Source organism: Argiope bruennichi, chromosome 9, assembly GCF_947563725.1.
Source record: "Argiope bruennichi chromosome 9, qqArgBrue1.1, whole genome shotgun sequence".
NCBI classification, from domain to species: Eukaryota; Metazoa; Arthropoda; class Arachnida; order Araneae; family Araneidae; genus Argiope; species Argiope bruennichi.
In genome coordinates, this window is record NC_079159.1 from 129,298,327 (window position 1) to 129,313,701 (window position 15,375).

General features: G+C 31.5%; 1 protein-coding gene across 2 annotated transcripts in view; it reads right to left on the minus strand.

Moving 5' to 3' along the window:
- Nucleotides 1–14,307, minus strand: part of LOC129983781 (phosphatidylinositol 4,5-bisphosphate 3-kinase catalytic subunit beta isoform-like) — a 101,455-nt gene extending 87,148 nt beyond the window's left edge. Inside the window, exons 1-2 of one of the 2 annotated variants that reach the window (XM_056093412.1) lie at nt 14,128–14,307; nt 9,359–9,398 (exon numbers count right to left, since the gene is read on the minus strand). The gene's annotated coding sequence lies outside the window, so the exon portion shown is untranslated. The remainder of the gene's footprint in view (nt 1–9,358; nt 9,399–14,127) is intronic. The other variant, XM_056093411.1, reaches the window with a different exon arrangement.
- Between the last annotated feature and the right edge of the window lie 1,068 nt (nt 14,308–15,375).

Consider the following 15,375-nt stretch of genomic DNA (forward strand, 5'->3'; position numbering starts at 1 on the left):
GCGAAAATGGAAAAAAAAAGATAAAAAATGGAACGCAAAAAAAAAAAAAAAAAAAAAGTTTGCTTTTAGTCAGACAGCGCGGCTAGATACTAGGCAGAATTCGGAGCTTTTCCAGCGTTAGTCCGACGTCATTTCCTGCACGGACCTACCTACTTCGCTGGTTTCCGGGAAACATGGAACAATTCGATTATTTATCGGGTTCATGAGCATATATGTTTTAAAAGTGGATCATTTTTTTTCGGCAAATTAATAAATTCGCAGGAGCTTCAGTAATGAGCAAAAGTTTCCCGGAGTAAAAAGTTTTTTTTTTTTTTTTCATTCGATAAATTTAGTGTTCTTGTAAAAGAATGTAATTATATTCTTTTATCTGCCATGGTACATCCAAGAGTACGTAGTTTGAAGACACGATCCACAAAAACATACCGCAAATACAAGTCTTAAACTGACCAGGTTAAAAAATAATAAATTAAAAGAAAATGCACTCGAAAATTTGTGGTAATTAGAAAAGTTAAAGTTTCATCGTTTTTTCATTATAGCATTTTCCTTCTCTTCTTCTTATATGCTTTGCATTTTTTTTTGTGTGTGTGTGTGTGTTGAGAAAAAGGATTTTGACTCGATCAAACGAGGAAGAAAAATTATTTTAATTTATGATACAACTCCCGACTCTATTCGTCCGAATCATTAAAATTAGCACCTTTTTATCGTTAACTTTTTTTAAATCCATTTTCTGGTTTACTTAGAGTGACTTGAGTGGCTTGAGCCACTCAAAGAGTTTCTTTTCAAATATATATACATGTGCTGCACATTTGAGCAATTGAAAATGAAATATTAGATAACTTTGTAAACTGCTCTGATTATTGAAGGATGGTCACGACCACAAATATGGACAGTTCTTCATCTTCGCGATCAAGAATTACAAGATTCCCCCTCCCCCATAATTCCACGCTTTGTTTATCAACTCCTCGATCTTTTCTCCTTTATTCTTGGTTGACTTCCCGTTTCATTAACGTTCCTGCCACAGTCTTATAATTGATCTGGCCTATATAAATAAAATATTTGGCATTGCAACAGCCACATTTTATTTCTATAATGAAAATGAAATAATGATAATTATTCTAAAATCTAAGTGAAATTATACAATCTAAATTAAAGTTCTTTCTAAATAAATTAAACAGTTCTTTTATCGAATTCTTTATATTAATAATTAGCATTAATTGTAATAATATGGTAATACTGATTGCAATTGTTGATTATAATTAACACTACGTTATATTAATAATTCTTAATTCTGCAATTGAAATTTTATAATGTAAATTAAATTCCATAATCTAATGATAGTCATTTTATAATCTAAAATGAAATATTTGGCAAAGCAATAGCCACGTTTTTTTTTTTATTTCTACCTCTACTCGGTGAGAAAAAAAAATCAAAATATAGGGAGAAGCAAGACATTTTACACTATTTCTCTAATTAGCTAGACGTAGAGCCACTTCTCCACGAATTTATTTTCAAGCTTATTATATACGAAAATATAGTAGATATGAATTAATTGTAGCAATTATTGAATGAACTTTGTCAACTTGAATGTCATTTCGAGCTGTAGAAACTTGTCATTGCTGGTGAAATATTTAAACACTAGATATATGCCAATCTAGACGGGCTTCCATCCTTTATCAATATCTCAGATGAACTAATGAAAGCGACAGAAAACCTCATGCACTGTCCAGATTGTACCAGTAAATATGTCAAAAACATTCATAAAATACCTAATTCGTATATTTTTCTTTCATAATAAAACCTCGTGAACTCTATAAAGATCGCCTTCCTTCAATCTCCACAAAGGAGTAAACGTTTTAATAACGCGACGTCACTATACTTATTAGACAGAGAAAATAACATCAGAGTGGCCCTTTTTGCACTGGTTTTTAAAAAAATATTTATTTCCTATTTTTTTTTTTTTTTTGTATTAATAAAAATTCTTGACACCTGGATATGTAGATTTAAAAATAAACTTACATTTATTTCATGTCTCCGTTTTCCCCACTGAGCTAAAGTTACAAGGGATATTGCAAAATAAAACTGGCAGAGCTGCGACTTCAACAGCTGGGCTGATTTTGCCAATTTCCCCGGTTTGCCAATATTACTCGCCATTCATAATACTTTATGCCAGTTAGTAATCATGCATCATTTAGCATGAATTAGGCATTACAACACTGCTCCATGGCATTAACCAATGCGTTTAGTTTCTTAGCAGTTATGAGATACCATGATTATATTATTGCTTCAAAAAATATTTTGTTTTATTGTCAGATTCCTTTTATGTAACACATTTCTATAGCCCACTCCATAGATTTTTTTAATTGCGTTCAATTCTCTGCTATTCCCAGACAATTCTAGTATTGAAATAGGATTGTTTTGAAATAAAATTTTGCATACAGTGGCAAAATGACATTGAATCCTGATAGCATAAATTCATAATTTTAAGAAAATATCACATGCGAAAGTTAATATTTTTGGAACGAGTATTTCGTTTATGCGCTTTAGGACATTTGTATGCCAATAATAATACAAATTCTACTCAAGCCTTTTGTTGTTATATGTTCCAGCGCCTTAGTGAGTGTTTAATAGTGCTAACAGTAGGTGTAAGACAGACAGGGTGGGAATCTTCTTCTTAGATATTTTATGTCACTGCTATCAACCAAACAGTGAGATTTTCGTCTCCACGTTGCGCAGTCCAACTGTTTGGCATTGGAGTTGACATGGGTTTGCCCAGTTAAATCCTTTAAACATGTTCTTGCCTAGTTTAAATCGTTCCAACATGGTTTAACGTGGGTTTGCCCGTGAAATCTTTTCAACTTTTGTTTCGAATTTTTTTTTTTTTTTTTTTTTTTTTGTGTGGAATTCTTTCATTTATTCGGGATCCCTTTAATCTACGACAGTGCACTGCGCCATTTTCTTTCTTACACTCCATATGATTTTCTTCTATCATTTGGACATAGTCTTCTAATGATTCGGTCACCATCCAAACCTTTGGAAGCAATTATTTTGTAGTGACTGAGTTTCCTTATACTCCGATGACATCCATTTTATTTCTAATTTCATCATAATTAACGCTTTGTTCAGGATTCTTTACATCGATTTCTGGATGACTGATCCATTGTTTGTACCATTTCTTTTTTATACATTTTGATATGCCACAAAATGGAAGAATACAAAAAAGTGATCAACTTGACAACAATCATGGGAAAAAAATGGAAAAACGACAAGATATCAGCTCCAAAAAATGGCGGCAATGGATGAATTGAGTTGAAAATAAGATATTATTATAATGACTTTTTAAAAATTCTTACTCATTAGCCACATTCAAATGAATAAAAACTGTGTCTTATCAATTTAAGTGAAGTGTGTTTCTTTCTTCTCGTTGTTTCATTATACCTTATTAAAAATAATTATAACCGAGCATCATTTAATTATCTTTAAAATGATACGTAGATTTATAGTATTAATGCAAGTGCGATTGCTGTTACGAACCATCAAATTTCCGAAATGTACTTTTTCCAAAAGATTTCGATCATTTCGGATACTACAGTATACTAAATAGTAGCCAAAATAGAAAGAAAATGGAACCGTTATGATAAAAATTTCACTAGCCTGATTATGAGAGATGGAATTCAAGGGATAATTTAAAGTGCATTTCGCCTTTTGTGCGTCGAACGTGGATATTTCAGCATTAAAAGCAATTCAAATAGGAAAATAAATTAATTAACTGTTTATCACGAACTTCGATTATAATTGAAATGCTCGTTTAGGAAAAGAATGATCGCTAGACCCAAAAATTATGCTGTAGGAGATACTCTTGCAATTTGTCATTCACAAATCCTTTTTCGGTTGCAAGAAAGCTTTCGCTTTTCTTAAGGATTTATTTGGAGTACTTTCTTGAAATGATTTACTCGGATTATTAAATCGAAAGAACATGTATTATACGAGCAAAATTATGACATTTTCACTTCCTCAAATACCACATTTTAAACTAAGGATCCTGGAAATCAACACCCTCCTGCATTCTATGATCATAAAGAAGGATTACAAAATCTTTTCCTGATTACAAATCAATATTGTATAAAAATTATTATAATTTTGTACATAGTTGCCTTCCGTATACTGTAAAGGCAGTTTCAAAATTTTTAATAAAACCACTTACATCGACAAATTTTAATGTGAACCTGCATTGCTCGAAGAAAATCATGGCGGCGTTCCAGTTGTCGCTACATATTGTCGGATATTTCGGCTATCAAATTAGATGCAGCATCTTGATATTAAACTTTGGTTTCTCACTACCTTCAATTAGCTCTGCAAACACTCTGTCCTTTATATAAGCTCAAAATTAATAACGAACAGGAATTGAAACCGGTTGGAATTCATGCAGCCACATTAAATGCTTTTCTTCGTTGTATCGAATGCAAAATCACCTATTTCTGCATTCAAGGCGCCATCTGCTCGAATAAAAAAAATGCAGGAACGCGACTATTCCGTGGTAAAACTTTCGCAGTGTTAATTATTTCTGTAATTATAATAAAGCTGAATGCGTGTGTTGGCGCTCTTCTGGCCAGATCGTCTGACCTACAGCCGCGAAATTTGGCACATGTACACCTGAGAGATCGATAATGGGCACCTAGGAGCAATTTTTTGGAATTTTTAATTATAATTTTAATTAATTAAAAATTAAGTGAAATTTCAGCGCTTTCCACTATAACCTCCGAAAATATTACAGCATAAAATTGATTTATTTTTCATCATGTCAAAGTTTAAAAAATTATCTTTTTTAATGATACCAATATTTTGACATGCGAATAAAATTTTTATTTTTAATGAATTAGAAAAATATTTTAACCATATTTTTCAATAATTTATTTCGCACAAAATACAAATAAAATTTAACCTGCATGAGAAGGTTACGCGAGCGTGGAAAAAAATTAGCGTTTATCAAAGTGTTGCCATCATATTGACAAAAGCACAATTTTAAAAATTAAGTTAACTATTATCTCAAATTAAACATATGAAAGTGTCATTTTCAGCACGTGTCTTTATGAAATGAAATAAATTTAAAATACGATATTTTCTAAAGAGTAAATGTAAGAAAAATTTTCTGTGATATTTTACAATATCTATATAATTAATTTAATAAATCTGCTTAAGGGAAACCTGGTTTAATATATGCAGGATATCCACTCTGATGAGGGCCTAAAAGCTAATTTGCAAACTATTAATCATAGGCATACAAATTGCCGAAAGGAATTAAATAATTATATTTAACTTGAGTCAATAAACGCTTCGATGAATAACGAATTTTAAATTTTTACATAGATTTTTAGATGCTGTATGAATTATATTTAACAAAATAATTTTGAGAAACTAATACTTTAAATAAAAAGTGTTGCACTCCATTCAACTAAAACAATAACAAAAATTGACTGACTTACGAAAATCTAAATATCCTCTATCTAAATAGTAAAATCCTATGGAAAATGGGATTTTAGACCACTTCACCGACCGTCTGAAAGAATATATCCGCCAATCAACCTTGAGATTGGCGGATCTATTAAACTTGGTAGACCAGGGTTTCTCAAGACTGATTGGCCTAAAATTATAAAAAATTTGGTAATTCTAACTTTCTAATATTCAAAATTTAATGAATCGATCAGATTTGATCGCAGAGGATAAAAATGTTTATTTATTTAAAAGTTAGAATGTTAAGAATAATTCGCAGAATATGATTCCTTAAAAGCAAAGAACTGTATAAAATTTTATAATTTTTTTTAAATATATTAATAGACCGAAACAAACAAAAATATTATTATTTACGTCATTTAAATCCTTTTAAAAGTAAAAAATAAAATCTGAATTTTGTGGTGAGCCATAGGAATTTTTGTTGAATAATTCTTTGAAATATTATATAAATTATGAAAATAATTTTGTAGTACACATAAGACTTAAGTGCTGAACGACTGTTTTCAGTACTCTTATTTTTTTAAAAAAAAATACTTGTTTTCAGTAAAAAAAAAATCTTTTTTTATTAATTGCAGGTTAATTATTTCCACTTTCATTTAAAGTTGAAATTTTATGTTAACTGACAGAAAGTTAGAAAATGCTGCATGATTACAATGAACAGAATGGATTAAGGTTTTCGTAATAGTACGAGTGAATTATACGACTATTAAATTTGAAGATTTAAAGTATTTTGCTGACGAAACTATAAAGAAATCGTTACATAAAATTTTTCATTGAACATTTGGCGAACCGGCTGGCCACCAAAGGCAGCTAATATTCAATAAAACTGAACTTTCCTAAGAAAACTTTTGTAATTAGGGAAAGACTTTATGATCGCCCAATACAACATAGCGACTGCGCTACAAGTAAACACAAAACCAATGAGCAGTGGACTGTGGATGCCAATATCATCCAATGTCAAAGCATAAATCGCATAAGGTTTCAATGAACTGAAAATTACCAGAATTTTTTTCTAGAAGCTTCGGAATATATTATCGAATAAAAATCCTCTTTTCAATAATTTAAAATTATAACCGGTGGGAGTGCTCTGCCCGAAACTTCCCGCTAATAAATGAACAAGCTTTTGACGAATAATACTATTGGCTGCAATCTCTGTAATAAGATTAACAAATAGTTAACAGAATATAGAACATGTATTTGGATGCCTTTTTTCCAAATGGATGGAATTCGAAATCTGACACAGAACTCAGTTGCAGTTACAGAATCACATGACAAAATTTCATATATTTAAGTCATTACGTTTTGGATTTATCACCTATTCTATGAAAGTTGAAATCGACAGGCGATCCAAGGTGGATTTCATTCCAAATCTGATCCATGCTTCAGTTGTCAAATCTGTGAGCTGAATTTTATCCTTTGAGCTCTCTTGTTATTATCGCGATAAATTATATTAGGACAGATGGATAGTCAGACTTCTTTCGAATGGATTTCTTATGGCATTTAACAAATTTGGAGTAAATACCAAATTTCGTCTGTCTACCTCAAATCATTTTGAATTTCAAAGACACAGAGAGATGATCCCAAAAATGTGTGTTTTGGACTCAGATAGATCTGACGCGTGGAGATTCGTTAATTTCTCGAGTCCAGTTTCTTTTTTTTATGATTGTAGTACTTTCTGTTTGTGTACTTAGCATACTAGAAAGTAAAAAGAAAAAGATTTTCAACAATATCAGTTTTATTTCCATTCCATTTTTTTATTTAAAAAAATCTTTCAAAATTAAAAAAAAAAATATTTTAAAATGTGTTTGTTGTCTTAATGAAATTTAAATCTCTTTTCATCAAATCTTTCACATTTTTCATTAAATCAATCGTGTTTCTGCCAAAATTAATATCCAGATAAAAAAAATCACATGAAAATCAGTAATATTTCATAATTATACATCATGCACTGAAAATGCTGTGTATATCCTGTGTTACGTATATGTGTAATGTCAAAGTAGCGTGTTCTGTATATGTGTTTGAATCCGTTTCCTCTATAGAATTAGATGCTGATAATTCGATACAAAATTATATGAAATCATAATGTCCACAAACGATTTATTTTCTTTGTCATAAGTTTAGAACAAAGCTAATTTGACACATTGTAAATCAAGAGTTTCATTCTTTGGTGCAAAATATAATGTTATATATCCTCACCCTTATTTAGTAAAAGCACATCCTACGTCAGAGACTACGGAAATCAAATATTATTTACAAGTCATTTGATGCAGGAAATCAAATATCGTAATTAACATGTACTTTTCTGAATTTGCTATAATTCTGCAAAAAGTAAACTGAAATATTTAAAATTCATAGTACAAAAGCATAGTGTATATATAAACTAAAGTAAACATATACTAAAGGAGAGAGAAAGAAATGCTTAGTTTGAAAATTGCTAAAAGAACATATATATTACAAAATTAAGTAGAAGAAGGCTTTACTGGCGGAAAGGTGAAGATTTGTTGTTTCCTTCGAAAAGGAAACAACAAACAGACGCTATCTCGTATATGAGGACATGACCCCCCCCCCCCATAACTCTTTTGTTAAAAAAATCAAAATTCCAGTAATTCTTGAGACAAGAGGGCTAATTCCTTAATGAGCATCTGAGACAGTTATCTTTTGATGCCCAAAGCATATAATCGTGCTGCCAAAAGCCTTCCCAAATATCCAAATATATTCAATGGGATTAAAATTTGGGGACAACGTTGGTTAATCCTTTCGAAAGAAATCTCCACTTCCAGGAAGATCCTGAACAGCAAGAAATATGTGTGCTTATGCGTTGCCGTTCATAACACAATCTGGAGTTATAATACTTCTAAACAAACTTATCCGGTGGACTTCTTATAATTTCATCATAATAATTTTATGACTAAAAAACAGAAATTGATGAAAAGCCATTCAGGGATGAAAAGAATTTCTGTCTTCCCACTCTTTTTAGTATTAATTTTGAGCATCTCCCCTCCAGCCATCCAGGATACAAGGGGGACAAAATTTCATGGGTAAACTTTTCACACAGTTTAAAATTATGAAGTCTTTCCTAAGCAGTACTCGCGTAACTTTAAAACGGCTGCCTTTTTTGATGAAGCTTTCGAACACTTAAGACTGATATCTTGTAATGTGATACTTTGATACGATTGATTGATTAATATTTATGCATATGACATGACTTACAAAATATGAAATTTTGTAATAATCCTAGAAAAATTCTTTTAAAAGATGGTAAAATTGCTATGAAAGTCAGAAAAGGAAATCATTCTCAACAACAACACTGATTACTCTTCTATGCAATGAAAGATATTTATCAACATAGGAATCATTTGAAAACATGTTCAACTACGGAGTGTAGTGAATGAAAAATCAAACTCCTAACACTTGCTTTAATAAAACAACAAACGTATAAAAATGTAATTACTCGAAGGATTCTAATACATGGAATTTGTTTAGAAATTATAAAAAATTACTTTAAGACAAATCAAATTATCAAGTCAGATTACGCAATTTATAAGGGCTATTGAAGTAGGGATCTTTTAGAGATTCTATTTCGATGAAAAACCGGCTGAAATTTTCATTTCCCTGTGTTTAGAATTTTATTTTACTTGAGTTGCTTCATGTTTTTAAAGATGGATATTTAGAATATTTTCCATTTATAGATTATTACATGATTTTTAATTTATTGATTATTATATGATTTTTTCATTTATTTTCTAGAAATTTGTACTAGTGTGTATTATCGATGTCGATACACTGTTTAAACGGTAAAAAAAAATTAAGAAAATATTAATCATTCATTTTAAAAAATTGAGTTCCTTACCAGTGGCATTGCTTGAAAGTGACTTTTAGAAAGAATAAACCTGAAAATTGAATAGCAAATAATTTTTTTCTGCTTTAAGTTCATTGAAATAAGTATATTTATAAAAAATGAATTTTAACTAAACATATAGATTTCAATAACAATTTTTACCTCCTCGTATTCGAAATATACAATAGAAAAGTATTGTATAAACAATTCCGACTCGGGATTTTGACTCCCTGACAAACGAACGCAATTTTTAGCATTATTTCTGTCTGTCTGTCTGTGAAAAAGTTAACTAAAAATCACTTTGAGCTAGACGGCTGAAATTTGCTAAATGTTCTTTTCACCAAATTTTAGATAACTATCAGATTTTAAACGAAATCCATTCAGAGGAAGTGTGTTTGAAAGGCTATCTGAATATATGCTGACACGATGACTGCAACGTTAAGCTAGATGGATGAAATTCGGCACAAAACTTTACCTTATAATGTGTACATATGTATCAAATTTTATACCAAATCCGTAAAGGGATGGACTATCTGTTGGATTATTCTTTCACGAAAGCATTGAATTAAATATATGAAATGATGATGTGGCTCTGGAACTAATCGCAGTTTTGTGTCAGATCCATTCAGTAGAAAATACACATTCGGCATTCTGCTAATCGCAGCCCTGCGATTTATCCTCAAAGAGTATCTTTCGTAACAATTGTTTACCAAAGACATATATATATTTTATTCCTTGTTCTGATCGGAACTGAGCAACGACCTTATATATTGTATCCAGATATTGCTTCAGAGGAAATGGCTTTCAAAAGGTATAAATGTGACGTTATGATATCTTCAAGGGATGAAAAAAATGATGAAGTTTCTGGAAAAGTAACGCTACTGCTATAGCTTCAAATTCATTAGATGGCATTTTCATCGTTGGAAACAATTATTCTTTCTCTGTAGATCGACCTAATAAAAATCGACCTGTTTGATATATGGTATTTAATTTTAACCTCTTCAGACCGAATGGTTACAGAAGTACCATGCTTTAAGTAATCCACACTTGCGCTCACATTGTATTTACTTGGCAACAAATGATGAGAGGTCAACATGATCCGGATGGAAATGAAGAAGCGTAAAATAAAATGCAACACTAAGCACACATATTAGTTATATTAATCAATTATAAAATCTTAATTTATTAATGTTTTAATTATTTTTTTCAAATAATAATTGGCCAGAATACTAAGCATTCCTTATTCCAAACTTTTTCACAAAATATCTTATTTAATACTCAGATCCCTAAATTGCATGTTGAAACAGTTGATATTTATAAGATGATAGATTAGAAGGTGAAAATATTCAAAAGATCCTTTGAAATAAATAAAAAGTAACTAAGATCTTTACTTCTATGGAGATGATATATGCAAAACCTGATTTACATCATTTTCACCATGAAAATAATTAATTAAAAATCTAAGGATAATTTTAGTAGTTATGACAGTACATTGTTCAGTTTAAGCAATATCACTTTTGAACTCAAACCCAACTGAATTACAGTCTTATTTAGGAAACATTTTTGAAATATAAAACCTTGATTGGATATCCCTATTACATCAGTAAACCACTTTCCAAGCTTCTCACCATACCGAGGCCAGGACGATATTTTTAGACTTTTCGACCCAAGTCGATAGATTTAATAAGCATCAAGCCTATATAAAAGGGGAATATTATATAGAACCAAGTCTCTATTTTCCTCACGGTGAATCTAAAAAATATTCATTTCAAGATTCCATAATACTTATAATGGAGAACTAAAAAATAAATTAAAAAAAAAATGTTTTAAAATAATAAAAACATGTTTTTAATAAACTTTTATTAAAATGCAGCAAACTTATTAACGTATTCACGGACGCTTGTAACTGTCGTTTGATGCATATGGGATTTAACCGAAGGCAATAAAAAAAATGCGTGTGTTTTTTTTTTAATTATCGCATTCACTAAGATATTGCTTCATAAATATTATGGAACAAAAAGTCAATAGGCTAGTTCTACACACATTTTAAAACTATCTGTGAATGTGTTAAACAGTTTCATAAATAACTTCGTATTTTATTTCAGTAACATGTTATGCATTCAATTTATTTACAACCGTGTCGATGATTGAGATCCTGCCAACTCAGCTGTCGATCTAACGTAGCACCGAAGAACCACTTCAATAAATTAGCTGAGCTTTCTTAAAAGTGACTTCTCTTGAAATTCTGTTTTGAACAGCACCGCGGTTATTTTGCAACACATCTCGTCATCAATGACTTGCACAGGCACCTTCCTTTCTCCATATTTCCGCGCCACTCGAGAAGGAAGACATTTATCTCTGATCGAGACAGCGTGCACCAGAGCAAATGAAAATGACGCGTTTTCAGTGATATAGAGCTTCGATACTGAAATTCTCTGCCATGTCGCATAATGTAATTTAGAGATACCAATATTTAAGCACACAATTGATGTATCGCGATGAAGTAATTATTCAACTCATTTGGAAGAGTGAAAGGGAAATAAAACTTTCAAAATCCTACCCCCTTTCCGCAACATATTACTGACTGACAAGGGAAAACAAAAACGTTCGGGTTTAACTTATTCCTAAGTTATCATGGGCAAAGTGTTATCACACGTCTAAAATAATGAACGAACGAATTTGAAATGAATATCAGCGACCATGAGCGGAAAATGTATGCAGAAATTTTATGTCAATTGGGCCATGAAAAATAGTTCCAATCGGCAGTCTTCCTAAAATTCTAAAGCTACAGTTGCAACCTTTTATTCCTTTATTTGGGAACAGTATAATTTCATCGTGTTTTCTATTATTTCTGTAATTGTGGCTAAATACTGGATTCTGAGTCAAACCAGGGGGAGAGCCTCCTCGAGATTTTCTCTCTTACTCTCTAATAAAGGCATGAAATCGGATAGGACGCTGGATAAGGAGTCCCTTGTATATCAATGGCGAATAGTAGTTACGAAATATGGTGTGAACATAGCATTTCTATAGTGTAATCCTCGGCGATTTCTTGTGGGCGATTCATCCCTGGCATGCACTCGCAAATCGAATGTGCGCTTTCTTTTCAACCGAATGAAACTAAAATTTAACAGAATTACATACCAAACTTAATATATATTCCAATTTTCAGCTATCGCGCGGACACGTTTGTGAAAATGTTGACCGACAGCCGGTCAACACTGGCAGGATTTGGCTTTACATTTGATTGGTATCTATACTATAGATGATATCAGTGTTATCCAATTATCTCTCTTCGTTTTGTAGCAATCGTGTTAGCTTATATTCGAGTAGCTGGACAGATTTTGTTCAAAACTTGACAGAAATCTACAAAATGGGTGTAAAGACCCTATACCAAATTCCATCTGTAGCTCAAAGATTTCTTGAGTTTTCGGATTTACAGACATTAAGTAAAAAAAGTGTTTATGGCATTCAGGGATGTCTGGATTCGTCAAAATCTCAAATTCGAGTTACTTGATGATTGCAATATTATCCCTTTGCTTCGTACGCGAGAAAGTAAAAATGTCAGGCCATCGCTATGTTGCTCAATTATTAAGTATAAAATAACATCTTCAATTTTTTCATAACTCATTGCAAACGATATCACTACCGTCGCCATGTGAATGTTATGCAACGTGCGCAGTACCGTGTTCGTTTGGAGTTCGCTTGTTTTCGTTCAGTTCTGATGATTTTTTTGTATTTATGACCTTCCTTCTGTGTCACTTCCTCAATTCTGTACGGAAAGGGTGCTTACATTCGTATTTCACACATTTTGTTGAATCAATCAGGATGTTTCGAATCAGCTGCCAAATTAAAATTGCTTGATAAAGGAAGTGTTCGTAACTAATTTACTCCAGCCTCATCGCACTCAATGCAATGCATACTTTTACCTCGTTTATAATCCCTATTTCCATGTGGACGTGGCCATAGAGTTTCAAAGCAAACTACCATTACATGGATTTCATTCTTTCTTTTTCCCTTTTTTTTTTTTTTTTTTTTTGAAAGTTGTACCAAAGTAATGCAACATTCATTTTTGGGTGCAGCATTTGATTTACTCTCTGAAACTTTTGAGAATACAAACCTCGAAATGCATACATATAAACCACGAAAAATATATAGGATTTGATTTTCGAGTCATATAACTGCAGCCATTAAATCAAATGGACTTAAATTTTATTAATACAGTTTTAGGAATCTCAAATATTTTGAAAATCAATGAATTAAGATACTTAAAAATTAGCAAACTGTTATTTCTAAAAGCATCAGATTTAATTCAGTATTGGATTTAGTAACTTTGATTTTAATTCAGTTGCAACAAAATTAACAGAATTTCCAATAACGATCTGAATGAAACAGTATTTGTAATCTATATAACAAACTATTCATTTGAAGGAATTAATTAGTACTAGCACACATGAGACAAAATCTATTCAACGTTGAAATTGGAATTCGATGCTGAAAAACTAATTGGAATATTCAAGAAATAAACGAGGAGAAATTTGTGAAAAATCTCTTACTTGAATACTTCGAATTATATTCTTAATCAAAAAATACTCTTGAAATATTATCGAAACTTGATCATAAACACAAATGTTGCTTTTCATGAAGCCATTCGATAATCCCAATTTTATTCACTTCTATACAACCAAAATATCAGTAATCACTCACTTTAGAAACTAAAAAAAAAGTTAGCGTAACGTTTTTATATCTATCGGAATACACGGGAAAAAAAGAATCCAACTAACCTTGTTCCATTCCTGAAAATGATACAGACGACAGTGGGCTGATTCTTTTTCGAATTGACACCGGAATCGAAGCGGTGTTTACCACCGGTTATCGCTCGCACACGGCCTGTTCCGAACGGTCACGTGATTGTTCTTTTCCATCACGAATGCGTGTGTGCGGTTTTGCTACCTCTTTATCGGAAAAGCGTCTCATTGTTTAGTTCCTGCCGTCATTCCCTTATCCGATTCTCTCTCTCCTTTGGCCAAATATTGACACGGATCGTCGCCAAACCGCAGCTCAGATTTCGACTGCCGAAAGGAAGAAGTGCGGTTTGTTTGTTCGTGGCGCGATTAGAATTGGATACTTAATTTTACTAGTAGAATCAATTTTACACTCGTCTCTTGGGGTGGCGTTCCTCACGTGTTGAAAGAACATAGTTAGATATCTACAGAAATCGCATAGTTTAAGAGAAACCTTTAAACTATGCATCATTTTTGTGAGCATAACGAAAGGGGGGGGGAGATATGTATTTGTTAATTCGAATTTTCTCAAAAAAATTTTAAACAATGAAAATATATCAATAAGATTGTTTGAAACTTAAATGATGTCTGATATTATTTTATTTATTTATTTATTTATTTTTTTGAAAAATTCGAGGGCACGAATCCTACAAATCAAATGGAAATCTCACAGCTTCGAGGATCCTAGATGATTGTCTACTTTGATAATTCGTCTCTGATTAATGTTTTGTGATCTACCTTTTTTTCCGTATACAAACTAGAAATCATCTGTCTCTGTCTTCTGAAATTAAAAGTATTTATAAATTAATCAATTTATATTTAATTTAAAAGATGTTTGATAAAGGCAGTTCAAACACTTGGATCTTGCAAATCAAATGAAAGCGTAAAAATGAACTATACTGAATACTGCAAAAAAAACTTTCCAGCCATTCTACCATACAAGAAGTTATCTATTTGGCAAATTTTATACCCATTTTCCTTTAAGTACGGAACTGGACAACGTTAGACTTGCCAAACTTTCCGGTTTAAAAGCTTCTCCTTAATCAAAGGACAATTAGACGTTTTATCCCAACTTTGTGAGACTAAGTATATTAAAAGTTTTCGGTCCAACTTTTAAAATATTTAAAGACTATATTCTCTTAGTAAATCAGAATCCCTTTATGAAATATATTTTCTCCCTGGCAACCCACTTTTCCATGCATTCTTGACAGGACCACGATGCCTGGTTGTAAAGAATCGGAGAGTCTG